Here is a 15,661-nt window from a genome sequence, read left to right on the forward strand (position 1 = left end):
ACCCTACCATCTGAATGTGGAGCAGAAATCCAGATTCATCAGACCAGGTAAAGTTTTTCCAATCTTCTATTGTCCAGTTTTGGTGTTGCTGTGTGAATTGTAGCCTCAGTTTCTTGTTCTTATCTGACAGGAGGGTCCCCCGGTGTAGTCTTCTGCTGCTGTAGCCCATCTGCCTCAAGGTTGGACGTGTTGTGTGTTCAGAGATGCTCTTCTGCAGACCTCGGTTGTAACCAGTGGTTATTTGAGTTACTGTTGCCTTTCTATCAGCTCCAACCAGTCTGTCCATTCTCCCCTGACCTCTGGCATCAACAAGACATTTTCACCCCCATAACTGCCGCTCACTGGATATTTTCTCTTTGGACCATTCTCTGTAAACCCTAGAGGTGGTTGTGGGTTAAAATCCCAGTAGATCAGTTTCTGAAATACTCAGACCAGCACGTCTGGCACCAAAAACCATGCCACGTTTAAAGTGGGATGGTTGGCCCAATAAAGTGGTCAGTGAGTGCATCATACCAATAGTTGCAGTCCTTTCAGAAAATACAAGTTAATTGTAAAGCTAATGCATTTATAAAATTGTTATTTTACCATATGAGGTGAGATCTGGTCGACCATTAATGATATAAAAGTGTAAATATGTCTGCAGTGTAACACTGACACAATCCATCCCTGAGAGACCTCCTCCAGCTCATATCAAATAAGCACATCCTCTCTTTCTGTGAGTTTACTCCCTCTACCATGAATAATACATCCGACCTGAGCACCTCTCTCAGCAGGGTACCGCACATTCACACACTCACACACTTACACACACACACATGCACACACACACACACACACACACACACACACAAGGCACAGGCACAGGAACAAGCACAGACACGGCATATGAACCTATCATTGTTAATAATGTCTCTATGTGCATTTATGATCATAAGGCCATAAACTCAGAGTTTCCAGGGTAGAGGAAGCAATGAAAAATGCAAAGTCACACGCAGAAATTCTTTTTATTATTTATTTAGTTCTTTATTTTCTACCTCCCTATGTTAGCATGGTGCATGATGGGACTTGTAGCGCTGCTATTAGCACTGGACAAATCATGAAGGTGGAGACATTATCATTGATCATATGGTTACAATTATAAGACGATAATATTAAAGATTAAAGCTAATGGTGTGTGTGTGTGTGTGTGTGTGTGTGTGTGTGTGTGTGTGTGTGTGTGTGTGTGTGTGTGTGTGTGTGTGTGTGTGTGTGTGTGTGTGTGTGTGTGTGTGTGTGTGTGTGTGTGTGTAAAGGGAGAGGCTGATGGTTATATACTGAGAAGTAGAGGGGGTGGCATATGAGGAGAGCCAGTGGAGCTGCTTAAATAATAATCATGTAGGTTTCCTGCTGCTACAGATCAGAGAGGAGGCACAGGAGCCCCAACCCCTTGGGGCTGGAGGAGCACAACTATAGGAAAACATAGAGGAAGGGGAAGGAGTGAGGAGAGGAGAGGTGGTGAATGTGCAAGAAAAGCTGAAAAAATGAACCACAGATTAAAACAACAGATCACACACTCAGACAGTGGCAACATCAGAACACGTATTGTTCTCTCCCACAGACTTAATAATTCAGCCTTAATTCATATTAAGCATCCATAAGAAATGGTTACAACAAACTAGTCGTTCAAGTCATATTTTTGGTACATAACCTTATACTTGTGGGACGGGCAGATGGGGATTTCCCACAAATCACTCTCGGCCCCTTCATCATCAGATTAGATCAGTGACTTGTTGTACATTGGACTGTTTTCCAAATCGCCTATACTAGCAGTGCCTACTGATTTCATTTCATTTTCCACCGCTTATCCAGGTCCAGGTGGGGGTAGCAGTGCCATCAGTGAAGACCAATGACTCCTGTTCCCAGCCACTTCCACTTCCCCCTTTGATGGGATACCAAGGCATTCAAAGGCCTCCAGAAACACCTCCAGAGGGAGGCGTCCAGGAGGCATCCTCACCAGATGCCTGAACCACCTCATCTGGCTCCTCTCGATGGGGAGGAGCAGCGATTCTACTCCTAGCCTCTCTTGGATGTCCGAGCTAAGAACACTATCTCCAAGGCTGAGCCCAGACGCTCTGCAGAGGAAACTCATTTCAGCCGCTTGTATCCGCAATCTTGTTCTTTCTGTCACTACCCGCAGCTCATGGTCATAGGTGAGGGTTGGAACGTAGATTGACCGGTAAATTGGGAACCTTTCCGTCTGGCTCAGCTCTCTCTTCACCACAACAGATTGGTATAGCGTCCACATCACTGCCAACACTGCCCCGATCCGTCCATTAATCTCTCGCTCCATTTTCCCCCCACTCGTGAACAAGACTCTGAGATACTTGAACTCCTCCACATTGTCTCATATTCTGAGACCCGATGATGATCTTAATACAAGTAACTTTTCTCTTGTCCCACTGGCAGATTTCTTTAACTTGTGACAAGCAATTCAGACCTCATTTTTGTTTTTATGTAACTTGAAATAAGACACATAGACAAGACACATAAGAGAAATTTCCACAGAACTTTGCCTCTGTTTATCAATCAGCATGATAACTATTACTGTTTCCTCAGATGCAACAGCAGGTCAAGTATCTTCTCTCTTCTTCGTTGTCCCTGCGAGCTGTTGTACGTTTCGCCATTCTAAACTTTACAGTGGTACCAAATACAATCCTCCATGTGCACACAGGTTTCCCATGTACCTCTGGATCCATTCAGATAAGACACCCTGTTGGACAGGTTTTGGCCCACTGGATATATGTTTGACAACCCTCAGTTTAGCATGTAAATGTTTTTAGGTCTTTCTGCAGCCAACCTCAAGTGGTATGGATGTCGATTTGCAAAAGCCACGACACCACTGCAAGAGCAAAAAACACAAATGCAAAAGCTACAATACAACAAAAGTCCAGCCACAACAAAGTTAAAAAGTTTAGTTATCCCAAACGGTCAAAGAAAAGAAGCTAAAATAAGTAGATGATTCCCATTTTTAACGTCATGTATGATACATAAAACTTTGAAGGGGTCTCACCTTGTAATATCCTTCAAAGTACATATATTTTTTTATTTACCAGAAAAATAAATCTTATATTTAGCTTTACAAATCAACAACATTCACATTAAAGCTATGTTTATCATAGCTGAAAGTTTAAAAAAAATATGTCCTCTTAATTTCTGTAGTGGCTGTACTTCCATTGTGCTGTTTTTGCTCTTGCATTTGTGTTGCTGTGTTTGCATCCATGTTGTTGCTTTTGCGAATCGGCTGACACCTACTGGCCACCTTAGGTATCTCCAAGAACTGCAGTTGTTAGCACTTCTGCAAGGATTTCATTTCTCATGGCTGGAGTTTACTGCTTGGTCTCAATGTGCAAGGCCTTCTCAAAGTGAAAAATCTCTAAGTTGTTTCAGCTAACGCAATGACATTGAGGGTGTTGTGACAAATTTTATTTTTTGAATCCTTATTTTAATAATTAAATGTGGCATCCAACTTTTATTTTCAGTGTTTTCATCACAAAATGTTTCTACAGCCTCAGCTGGTGAGCGGCATAATGACCTTTGATGAAACGCAGTCATTTCATGGCAGAAACTGAAAAGCAGAAAAGCACTGTCGGGAAAAAGACACAAAGCTTCCCCATGCTGAGAACAACTGGGGTTTGTCATTGTCAAGAGGGGAGGAATGTATCATTATGTTGTTGACTGTAAAACTAGAAAATATCTGAGTATTATGATGACTTTATTATTTTCTCGCTCTTTAGATGATTAAAAATCAAGTGGGAGATGAGTATGAGGTGTCACTTCATTGCTTCATCAGAACTTTCTTTTTGTGTAACGCCATACAACACACTCTGGGTGGTCTGCTTCGCCAAACAAAAGAAAAAAAAGAAAACAAGTCTCCCCTGCGAAGCACTGTGCACAAACATAAATCCAAGCTAACAGTGATAAGTGAGCATGTGAGAAACAGAGCACGCTGCCAAGAGTGGAAGAGCGGGAGGGGAGGTGGGAGTAAGATTGGAAAAGCACCGGTTACCTTCCCAGAGGGCAGGTACCTCTTGGTGGGCAGAGAGGTACAAAGTGTGATGAGAGGAAGAGAGGTTGGAAGAAATGTGAAGGTACAAGGAAGTCAAAAGAGATTACCGGTGATGAAGTGAGGAGGGGTAAATCTGTGTGTGGAAGGCAGGCAGAGTGTGAGGGTGAGAACATGGGGGACAGGATGAGGAGAGTTGGGGGAAAGGTGAGATTTTGAACTTCCAATGTCAAACTGTGGGAGCATAATGCATGTGAAGGATCGCAGTGAGAGCAAATTAACACTTTGTTTTTTACTGCAGCACTTCACAGAGTTCACTTTGCTTCTCTTAGCATGCTAACATCCAGCTGTGCCACCCCCAGCCTCTTTTTCCCAAAACATCTTTGTAAATTAAAAATCTTTGGCGTGTCCTCACATTGTCTACTTTTGGATTATCTTCTTTGCAGGGGCTTATCAGGTGAGTGTTTACAATCCCTACTTTTTCTTTAGAATAAAAAGAAATGTTTCTTTTTAATGTTCTATCTCATTCACTGAGAAGGACCGGCCCTCTCAGTCTGCATACGGAGGGGATTTGTGGGCATGCTCAATAGGTCAGGATGCAGGAAAGGTAAATTAGGCGTAAAGAAAATGGGCTTTCTGCCTTAGACAGAAAGGTTAATGGCTTTATGAGATTGCAGTGACATATTAGTGCAAACACCCCCAGGCAAATAAATAATTTGACTGAAATATTGCAGCACACAGTTGTTGGAGCTGATTGTAAATGAAATATGAAATCCAGCAGCATGTTTAAATGTTTGATAATGGCTTCCGGCAAAATGAACGTGTATATGAGATAAGTTCAAGCACAATTTAGACATTGTCTGTTACAAGAGGTAAAGAATCATACTCAAAATGGTGCAAGGCTCTGTTTAAAGGTCAAAAGGATCAAACATTCATGAGGACTGTCTGAAAAACAGGGAAAATGCACAGTGTGTGAAGTCAGTTCTTGGTTCAATCACTGGGCCGTCAAACTAAGCATTCCTATCGGCTCTGGTCTTTATCTCTGAGGTATAACCAAAAAGGATAGTGACATCATTGTATTTCAGGATGTGAAATCACATCAAAGAAGGCAAAGAGATGATGAATTGTAGTTTTTCTATACCCTCCTTACTGTTTTTTGCTCCTGTGTTTGTCTGGAGATCCTACATTTAACAATGGCTGCACTGTTTACATGTGAAATCGGCTGTAGCATATCAATGCTAACTGGTGCAAGGCCTGATGTTTCCCACAAGGTTAGGAGAAAGAGGTGAGGATGACGTGTTGGTTCTCAGGTGTGAACTAAGAAGTGATGACATGGACCTGTCCTTCCATCCATCGTTATTAGGAATGTAAGATCTATCTCCAATAAGATGGACAAGCTAGCCGTGCTAACCCAGCAACAGAGGGAATACCAGAAGGCAGAGTGGCATCATGCTATTCATAGACATGGCTAACAGAGCTAATACTAGCTATCAACGCCACATTGGAAGAGCTTTACCTGCTGTGAGCAGACAGGATTCAAGAGACAGAGACTGAACAGACTGATGAAGAAGCTCAGTCCTGGACCCTGTGGAGGTGGAGACTGGCTGAACTGGACAATGATGGACAAGCTGTCATCATCTAATTTCTTATGGACCTTTTTGCACTTTCTATATACTTTCTTGCTTTTGTCTTTTTTTATTGCTGCTGTGACTCCTGAATTTCCCCTCTGAGGTAAATAAAGTATTTTCAGTTCTATTCTTTTATTCTATTTCTATTGGCAAACATCAGAAAATCAGGCCTTTGCTGGCTTTGATCACAGGGAGAGATCTGAGAGTGCGGTTTTTGTTTGGGATCACTTTTAGCTTTAATGAGGTTTACGTATTTTTGAGTAACAGCATATTTAAATTTTGAAGTATCTTGATATATTTTGAGCTAAATAATGTGTAAGAATAGAGACAAAACCTACACATCAGTCATGTGACTCCTTCACATTTACAGGGTTCCTGCTTTGTGGGTTTGATGAAAGACAAGCAAAATTCTGACATGGTGTCTTCAGGGGACTAAAGGCTCTGGGGCCACATGAAAGGGTCTCTTTCCTGGACACTTAAGCACTGAACTGTGCTAATCATGCACAACCCACTTTAATGCTGCTCTGAAGTCTTGTGAAGATTCAGAACCACTGTGGAGGAACCCTCCACAGGCCAGCAGCTCCCCCTGGGGCTCTGCAGAGGCAAACTGACCTCGAACACAACATCTATCACTTCTTAAAGTGTCTGTGGAAGGTGTGATGGTGTCTTTCTTCCGTGTTAGGGCAAAGGAGAAAGGACTGTTTGTCATGATACATGTCCTTTCTACCTTTTGTCAATGCAGTCCATCAGCAAGCCACGAGGAGTTGTGTGGGACAGTGCTGAGATGCTGTTGTGTGTAGGGGTGTGTATTTTGGTGTGTGTGTGTAGTTCAGGCTCAGCTGTCAGGTCTCCCTGGTGGACCATTAACGCCGGTGCTTGGCCAGGGTCTATCAAGTGTAGGACATCAACATCACCCCTGTACATGAAGACACACTCTCTCCCTCCTCACCTTGGCCTGATGGGATATCACTGGGGGAATGTACATCCACCTCCAAAGACAATTTGTCTTGATAGCTGAGATCCTGGCCCCATAGCGATCTTTCTCTTCCTCCTTCTCTGACTCATCTGTGTCCCCCGGGTTGCTGGATGTGTCCAAAGGTAAAAAGCGCGACTGGTTGACACGATGTTTTGGCTGATTGACGACAGGCCTGCTCCCCACATGAGCGGAGAAACAGCCTGTCTCCCTGCCTGAGGTTTATACGAGGAGCTGAATGAGCCCTGGCACATGGATGTTTAGCAGTAAATCTTTTCCTCAATGAGCTCTGGATGCTGCCTGAAAGCACACGGCGTCATTCAGACGTGATTGGCTGGAACACTCATTATGTTTTAGCTTAAGTGGATGCAGATGAGCAAAGATGGGGCAAAAAATGTAAGTCTTATGAAATGAGCTGGGAAACCCTGGCAGGCCCCGGCCCACCGACTGTGGATACATGGCTCTGCAGTGGGAGAGTGACGGAGGCAGATGTTTGGCTGTGTTATGACCCTGGTAATAGGACAGACATGTGGCTGTCCTGCATCCAGAGGAGCAGGTGCTGCCACTGCACAACCATTACCATCTGCATTGATGAGATCAGGGACTCAGCCATGCTGCATGTTAGATGGTTATTACCCCTTAAAGTAAAACATAAAATAAATAAACGTGCAAGCTGGTGAAGTTAGCAACCCAACTCCCCACAAAAGAAGTGTAATATTCCTAAAGGGGCCTGTAGGGATGATTAGTAAGTAATTGTGCATTGTGCATTATGTTCTATCATTTATATCTTCTGCAGTATCAATATAAATTTAATGTAATGTCTTATTTGGGACCCAAAATGCAGCTAAAATTCCCCCTGATTAGCATGTTAAGCCTTGTATGGGTATAAGCAGAGGGAATAGGAAATTATTCTTTACTGAAGATGGAAAGAAGTGACTGAGGCAAGGGTGAAAGGAGAGATGCAAAAAATGGTGAGTATAGCAAGTGATTTAATATTTAACAGCTAAGTTTGACTATCCAAAACTAACACTGTAGATATCAACAACGTATTTCGGACTACTTGTAATTACATTTTGGATAGTCTGAATTTTAACTCAAGATATAAGTAATTTAATGTGGAATTGGCGAAATGTCAAATAGAGATTTTTCACCTAGTCAAAATTGAACTACAGATATCTGCAATGACGTCAACGAAACGTCATTCAACTTGTCACACATCTCAAATAAAAATAGCAGATTTCGGTAATCTAATTTTGACTAGCCAGAATGAGAATTGAAGATTTGCTTTTAGCAGACAAACAATGAACTCAAAATAAGTTATGCTGAACTGTCGTCACTATAAATATCTGCAACATAATTTCGCCCAGTCATAATTCTGATTCATATTTACATTTTGACTGAGCAGATTTATAATTACAGCTATTGCAAATTTAAATATCTGATGAATTGAATAATGACTATCCCTAATTCTTTTTTTAGATATCTGCATTTTCATTTTGACTAATCAAAATTCTATTTCCAGATATCTACATTTCATTTTGCCTGGTCGAAATTCAATTTTGCATATCAGGAAAAAAAAATGTAGATATGTTAAATTGAAGTGAATTAAAGTTATCTGTAATTGTAATTCTGTCTAGTCAAAATGTTTTAAGAAATATCTTGAATTGGAATAACAGATACCTACAATTTATTTGCAGACATCCATAATTCACATTTTGTATACTACGTAGTAGATGTCTTGAATGACAAACCCCGTACACATGAATGGCGAAAAGTGACGTCATTTCACCCAATCAAAATGAAGTTGTAGAAATCTGAAATGATAATTGCCTTGCCTTGATTATATTTGCGGATACCCTAATGTTGTTTTTGTCTTACAGATATCTGCATTCCATATTCAGTCTATGTTTTAAATGTTTAAATGGCTTGCCATACAGTGAGGGACTAGTAAAAGAGGTATGGGTGAGAGAAAAAGGTGAATAAATGGGCCAGTGTCCCTTTAATGTCTTCTGACGTCATGCTGATGCAGGTCTGTCCGGCCTGATGCGAGCGGTGGAGAGGAGGAGAGTGATGTAAAAATGAAACTCCTCAGCACTTATTCCTCGCATTTCTGCTCAGGGGCGGATGAATCCCTGCCACGCGCCAGCCCACACAGAGGAGAGCGGAACACACTTTATCCCTGAGTGCGTGTCAGCGCGACAGAAACTGCGCCAAACGCCGCACTTTTTTGAGCAGAAAAAGCGACAATATTGAGGTCAGAGGAAAGCGTTGCCAGGGCGACCAGCTTGCTAGGGGAGGACACTGCGGCGCGCGCCGGGAACGAGCCAACGTGCGGGGCTGGCGAGATTGCGCACGTGCGCGCGTGTGCAAGAGATTGCTGAGACGGTCACGGCATCCACACAGCGGCAGCAGGAACAGTGGAAACATCTGATCTGAAGGCTACCCGAACGACCCGTAAAGTCTGCGTCCGCCGTCAACGGGACGAAGTAGAGCCAACTGGTGCTTCAACCGGCAGCTTTGGTGTCGGAGCTCCCCTCAAAGGGAAATATTGAGGATTTATCAACGAGGTCCTGGAAATTTACTCAAAATCTGAGTAGCTGCGACTACTGGTGCATCCGGATGACACTTCCCGGCTGTCATATTCACCGAGACCCCGCAGACACGTCCGGGTTATCGGGGGTCATTTTGCCGTATTGAGGCGAACGTCGTTTAAAGGACACTCTTTCTGAGGTAAACCGGACTGTCAGCAGAAAAATGTATTAATTTGTACCACCATCCTGGAGAATACGGAGACTGAGTCGAGCCGAGCTGAGCCGTGCCTGCCTGTTTGGACAGGGAATCATGCCACATCCTGCTGTATTCGGCGTGTGATGCAGTAGTGCAGCCTTAATTTCTGCTTTTCACTTTGCTGTCATGAAGTCCCACATACCGGCCCGGTTGGATTGAGGAGGCACTGTTGTCGGTGCGTTTGTTTTCCCCTTTTCCTATTTTTGTTTTACCTCTTTTTTCCCCGAAGCTGGCACTTTCCCCCTTGCCTGACATTTACTGCTGACAGGAGGAAGGTTTAGTGTTGGGGGAGAGGAAGAGGAGGACGAAATTTGTCGAAATAAAAAAATTGGTGGGAACCTGGCACTCAACCAGAGCCGTGGATCACAATTAACAGGTAGGCTGAGCTTTAAGAAACAATGGATATGTCAATGAGGAAAACACTAATGCCTAAATTTGATACTCAGAAATGCTATTTTATGAGATATTTTCTAAATTTGCATAAATAATTAATTTGTGTGTGTGAGTAAGTGAATGCGTGCATGTGTGCAGTTGTTTACACACCCACAGTGACAAAATAGCATCAAGATAAAAAAGTAATTAAGATTAATATATTTTTCCTTTTTCATTATCAGTGTATTAGTTTGCCAAAATACTGAAAAATATATCTGTAACTTATGACATGTTGCTGGGGATGAAAATTCAGTGTCTGCAGCCGCATGTTGTATGTTAAACACATGCATATCTGTAGTGTGCAATGTCAAACCTGTTGTAAATGCATCATGTAAGGCAAGTAAAGTGAATGTATTCTCCATAACATTAACGAGGTCTTGGACCTGGAGCTCCTCTGCGGGAATGGAGAGAGAAACAGAGGCTGCTATTCAGTCAGGCTGAGCTAATTTCTCTGTCCTCGCAACATGCAAAATCTGCACCTCATTGCATCAAGTGCTTTGCAGGGATTTTGTTAATGCTGGATTGCTTTTAATGGACAACAGTGTGCATTGCTTTAATGCAGTATTGTTTGAAAAATTGGAGAAAATGAGATAGTGGTGACAGGAAAAATTTTGCAATCAACCTGCTTGTGTTGCCGACAGAAGATGTGTTTAGTGGCAAAAGCCCCTTGCATATCAAAATCCTCTTTAACTTAATATGAGCATGTTTTTATTGGGTTGTTGCACACAAATGACCCAGGAAACGCCTTGACCATGAGAACATATTCCCCTAAATGCCCCCCATCCACACACACAAATCGATGCACACACACACACAGCACAAAGAATGGGGTGCATTTATATGCTGTGGCTGGTGTTGTGGGGCATTCGGATCGGCAGGGCCTGCAAGATGATAGAATTCAGCAGGGACAAGAAGACCTCTGTTCTTATCTGCGAAGACGAGGAAGGGAAAGGCAGCTCTGCTCACCTCGGCTTCTCCCTCTCTCTGGTTTGGGCGACTAGCCTGCCCGTATAGCAGATAGGAAAATCTACTCCGTGGGGAGAAAGCATTTAAAGGGAGTCGAGGGGAAAATATGCGCGACTGTGCTTGTGCTAAATAGTTTTTGTCACAGAGGAGATGATATTTATCTTACTGGTGGCTGGCCAGAAATTTTAAAGACCTGTGGAGATGTTAAAGGAGGATGGAGGGTAGTCTGTACAGTAAAATATGCAAAAACAACAAAGGGCAGGTAGCTTTGTCAAAAGTTAGCAGTTACCACTCATTATCTGAGCTTGTATGATTTTTTAACACTTCACAGTGTGCTGAGCACTACTGAAATACTGCTCATTGATTCCCGTCCCTGTCAAGGTCCTGTCGGCTCTCGGGCCAGAAATGTTCAAAGCATGTTGTTTGGTAGATTGATGGCTCTTGGAGAGGGCTGCTGAGCAGTCAACAGATGCAGGTTGGTGTTGTGACAAGGTGAGCTGAAACAGTCATCACAATCTCAATTCCCCACTCCCAAATGCCCATCACTCTATTTCCTGCTGCTAATTTCAATCCTTACTGTTTATTTTGACTGCAGATAAATGAGAGTGAGCAGGCCCCCCAGTGCGCCGGGGTGTTCTTCTGACTGGGTAGATGACAGCAGTTGCTGCTAATTTTAGGTGAGAGTTGTCATCTGTGTGGAAAAAAAAAGAAATCTTTAGCGAAATGGCAGCTGACATGTTGAGTGGAGAACAGGGGACTCATCTGATGAATGCTGGTGAAATTAAATGTTTGTTTAGTAAAGACGAAATGAATTAGTAAAGCCAAGGCTGGCTGAACACCAGGTCCTCAGGGAGGCGCTGTTGCTCATAGCTCCCGTCTGTTATGAGAGGCAGATGAAGGAAAACAATTTGTCAGTCACTGCTTTGAAGGTGCAGATTTGTTTAAGGACTGCTTGCATAAATTTGTTTCCCAACTATGAAACTTTGTTCTTTGAGGCTAACTTGAGTTGATGTACACTGATTCAAAAGAGCAGTTGTTTGGAAGTTTAGAAAGTACAAGTTCATTGCCGAATTATTGTTGTAAATGTACCATTTATAGCCCACCCAATTCAAACCAAACATCAGGAACTTGTGCAAGACTTAAAGGGGACATATCATGCTGATCCCTGATTTAATACTTACATATATATAATAAATTTGAAAACAAGACCTTACACCCCCTGAATTTTCAAAAAATTAGATATTGTATTTTTTCTGATATCCTAGAACGAGATTTGATGCCTCTGAAAATAGGTCATTGCCAGTTGGCCGCAAGATTTCGACCTTCATGACGACACGAGGATCCTTTCTTTTTATTGGAGTAATCTGATAAAGCAGCTCCTCCTCTGTGATGTCAGTCACACAACCGCCACCGAGGGATTCACCCACCAAGAGCCGAGTATAAACGTATAAACTATACATGTTACAGTACCGGTTTGACTCACCACACTGAAGCGTCCTGAGATGATCTGTGTCGAGGTGGATTTTCTTCCTCCTGAGCTGCAGAACCATCTGGGTTTGACTCGGGGTCCAATACAAAAGGACGTATCCTACACTCTGCCATTTTATTAGTGCTATCAATGCCTTACGGTGAAGTTTTGGCAAACAGCAAACTCGCTCGGTCTGCTCCATTCAATATGGCGATTTTGTAAATACTGCCATGCTGCAAAAACCGCCCCCTGGCTCTACCTCCTCCGCCCCTCTGATAGAACTGACCAATCAGAGCACAAAGGGCTGTGACGCTGCGAGGTTACTGGAGGTCATTCTGGAAACGAAGCGTTTCAACGAGATCTTCAGAATGGCCTAAACTGAGGAGCTTGAGAACGCTATTGTGGGGCAATGAAGGAACTAAATGACTTGTACTGAGGGCAGAAATGCTTTACAGGCATCTTAGTCTGGCATAGTGAAAAGGAGAAACAAGCATGATATGTCCCCTTTAACTAGTCATCACCTTGTTCTCATTTCTTAAATTTCACCCAGATTAAATAACCAAATGAAGTAAAAGTCAAACAGTATATCAGCAGTGGTAACAGTCTTACCATAAATTAACTTCCTGTGATTTCTCATTAGTCTCCAAAGACCTTAAAATATGTCTGGAGTAGTTGAGGCTATTTGTGATCTTCAAGCTGAATGCCTTTCCGCACATTGAAAATAAACATTGAACCAGTATAAATAACAAAAGTAAACAGAATTTTTTCTTGATCTGTATTTCAAACCAAAGTCAGTTTTACTCTCTCAGTACCCAAAATGTTATCAGATGGAAAAATAGAAAAAGTCTGGTTTACACTGTATGTGGGGTAAATTTTTTCCCACCTCAGCGGTTTAGAAGATATTGAAATCACAAGTTTGTCCAATCAAAGGGCAACTCATCGACTGACATGTCTTCCATCAACTAAAGACATTATTACTCTGCATCAGGAACAGATGGGTGACATCACAGAGGCTATGTTCATATATAATTGATGTTTCGATTTAGCTAGTTGACATGGGTTGTGATTTCCTGATCAAATAGCTATTACTTAGACATCAATCGACAATTTTTTACAAGTACTTTGTTGTGATACAGTATCCCCACTACAGGGGTGAAGTTTATCCTGAAGCTGCTTGCTAACTGCATTACATAGTCAACCTGTTGCCCAATAGATGTCAATGAATATCCAGTTGTATCCTAGCTTGAAATGCCTATCATCATGAGCTAAGACACAAACACATGCAGCCAAACAAGTTAAGCTAGACCAAGGCCAGTTTGGGTGGCAAATTTTGTTGTGTGTGCAAAACATTTTATGAGCCGTCATGCAAAATCAGGCCTCAGAAAAAGTCACTTGTGCTCAGTCATCATGTGGATAAAGCACACGGCACTATTTTGTCATGGTGTTTATTGGTTTTACCAGGTATTTGAAAGGCTGTAATACAAGCTATTGACATCCTGATTCTGTCTGGTGTACCGAGTACTGATTCACATAAAATCAAAGGGAACCATGTTTACATATCCTAAACACATTCTTGTGACTCTGAGGGAGTGGGGGAGTAGGTAATTTTCTATATTGGACATGAACCCAGCAACGCAAAGTCATATATTGTGAAAAGTTAAATAAAAAATTGAGATTTTATTATTAAATGAATTCAATTTGATTACTCACAAAAGTACCAAAAATTGGTTACGATACTGATTGCCAGGCACTGTATCATTGCAAATGTGTAAGGTACCCATCCCTAATCCTGAATGCTAATTTTGTGTTCATCATCAGACTTTGCCTTGTTGTGGGGTTGAGACATACTAAAACTGGAGACAGCTTTTCACCTCAGCTAGAAATGTCAATATACTTGAGTCTGAGAGCTGTAGATTTGGGTGTACAAGGGCTTTGATACACACTTATTGCATTTACATACTAGTTGTATGAATCTTGAAATTGTCAGTATTTCACCAAATTTATTACAAATGTCTGTTGCTGTGTTGCCATCAATGCTACTGTGTAGTCCCTCCAATAACATAGAATTTCTTGGCCCATTATGATGAAAAAAAAAATGCTTTGTTAAATGCAGGAGCCCTACAGCAGAGGTTCCGTCCTTCTAGAGCCAGGCTTGGTTATTGACAACAAACAGTCCCCCACTGGGAATACCTTCCTGGAGCATGGGCCACCCCATGAAATCACTCAGTCTTTAACATGTTATTATTGACAAGCTCGGCTTCCTTTTCAACCCATTGAGTTATATTAACTTTCATCTAACTATTGTCTCTTTTTTTAAGACCACTACACTACTTGATTTGTTTGATTGTTGCCTTTATTCCCCATCCATGTATTCACTTGTTTCTCAGGGCTCATTCATTCAGTCAAATGCACTATGTTCTGTTTCATTGATGTTGCAACATCTTTTTGGAAGAAGAATATGACCTTAATTTTCAAAGCTGAAGCTTTTTCTTTTGTTTTAGCTGGTTTTAATTTGTGCTCCATCATGTGTCCATGTCTAGAGGCTCAGAAATAATCAAAAGTTGAAAGTCTGAATGAATTACTGCAATATTTAAAATGCTGAAAGCAGATTTTTCCTTATTGATGATCAAGTCAAGCGAACCTTGTTTATCGGTGCTGTGAGGATGAAATTAAATATTTTAGGCATTTTTTTTTATCACATTCAAAGTGAGCACACTTGAGTATTTTGGTACAACTGCCCGCAAAATAGATTATCCAGCTTAGCAGAATTATGAAGTCCTGACTTGTCTACCATTAATCTGTTGAATTCTTTTCAAGTTATCAAGTAGAGAAAGAGGGTTTGTGTATATTACAGAGCAGATGATTGTTCTCTAAGACAAGCACCATATCCCCAGCTCAGTCTGTCTGTTTTGTTGCAATTCTCCCATTGAGTGCTGGATTCCCACAGGCCCTCCACGGTGGCCCATCTCTATCCTTTGTCTGAGCCTGTTGAATGAGATCTTTGCTCTCTTGGGCGCACGATCGAACAAGATGGAATTCAAGTCATTACTTGTCTTCATTTTTCACTCCCTCTCTGTCCTGGCCTCATTTTTTGCCTTTTTCTTTACATTTCAAACATCTTCTGCTGTTTCAAATGTACCTTCCCACTGTTCCTGCTAGCTTTTCTTTGCCTCACTTGCTCTTTCCAGACTTTTCAACTCCCGTCTCCTCCGATTGCCTTCATACCCCCCATGTCGTCCTTCAACCTCAGGCAAAACCTGCTGTACTGTCCCTGGTTGGCTCATTAGGGTTAGATCAAGGTTGAACACTCTTTGACACATTTTGATTGAAACAACCTGATGTTCACTTTTCAAGCAGCAGCAGCA

The 15,661-nt window shown here is 42.0% G+C and overlaps 1 protein-coding gene across 2 annotated transcripts in view; it reads left to right on the plus strand.

The window, feature by feature from the left end:
- The first annotated feature begins 8,693 nt into the window (after positions 1–8,693).
- The window catches only part of nlgn2a (neuroligin 2a), a 322,483-nt gene continuing 315,515 nt past the window's right edge, over positions 8,694–15,661 (plus strand). For both annotated transcript variants that reach the window (XM_074699274.1, XM_074699275.1), the window contains exon 1: positions 8,694–9,806. The gene's annotated coding sequence lies outside the window, so the exon portion shown is untranslated. The remainder of the gene's footprint in view (positions 9,807–15,661) is intronic.

This window comes from Halichoeres trimaculatus, unplaced genomic scaffold (genome assembly GCF_033239565.1).
Source record: "Halichoeres trimaculatus isolate MK-OKI-2021-1 unplaced genomic scaffold, fHalTri1.1 fHalTri1_scaffold_22, whole genome shotgun sequence".
In the NCBI taxonomy this organism is placed as follows: Eukaryota; Metazoa; Chordata; class Actinopteri; order Labriformes; family Labridae; genus Halichoeres; species Halichoeres trimaculatus.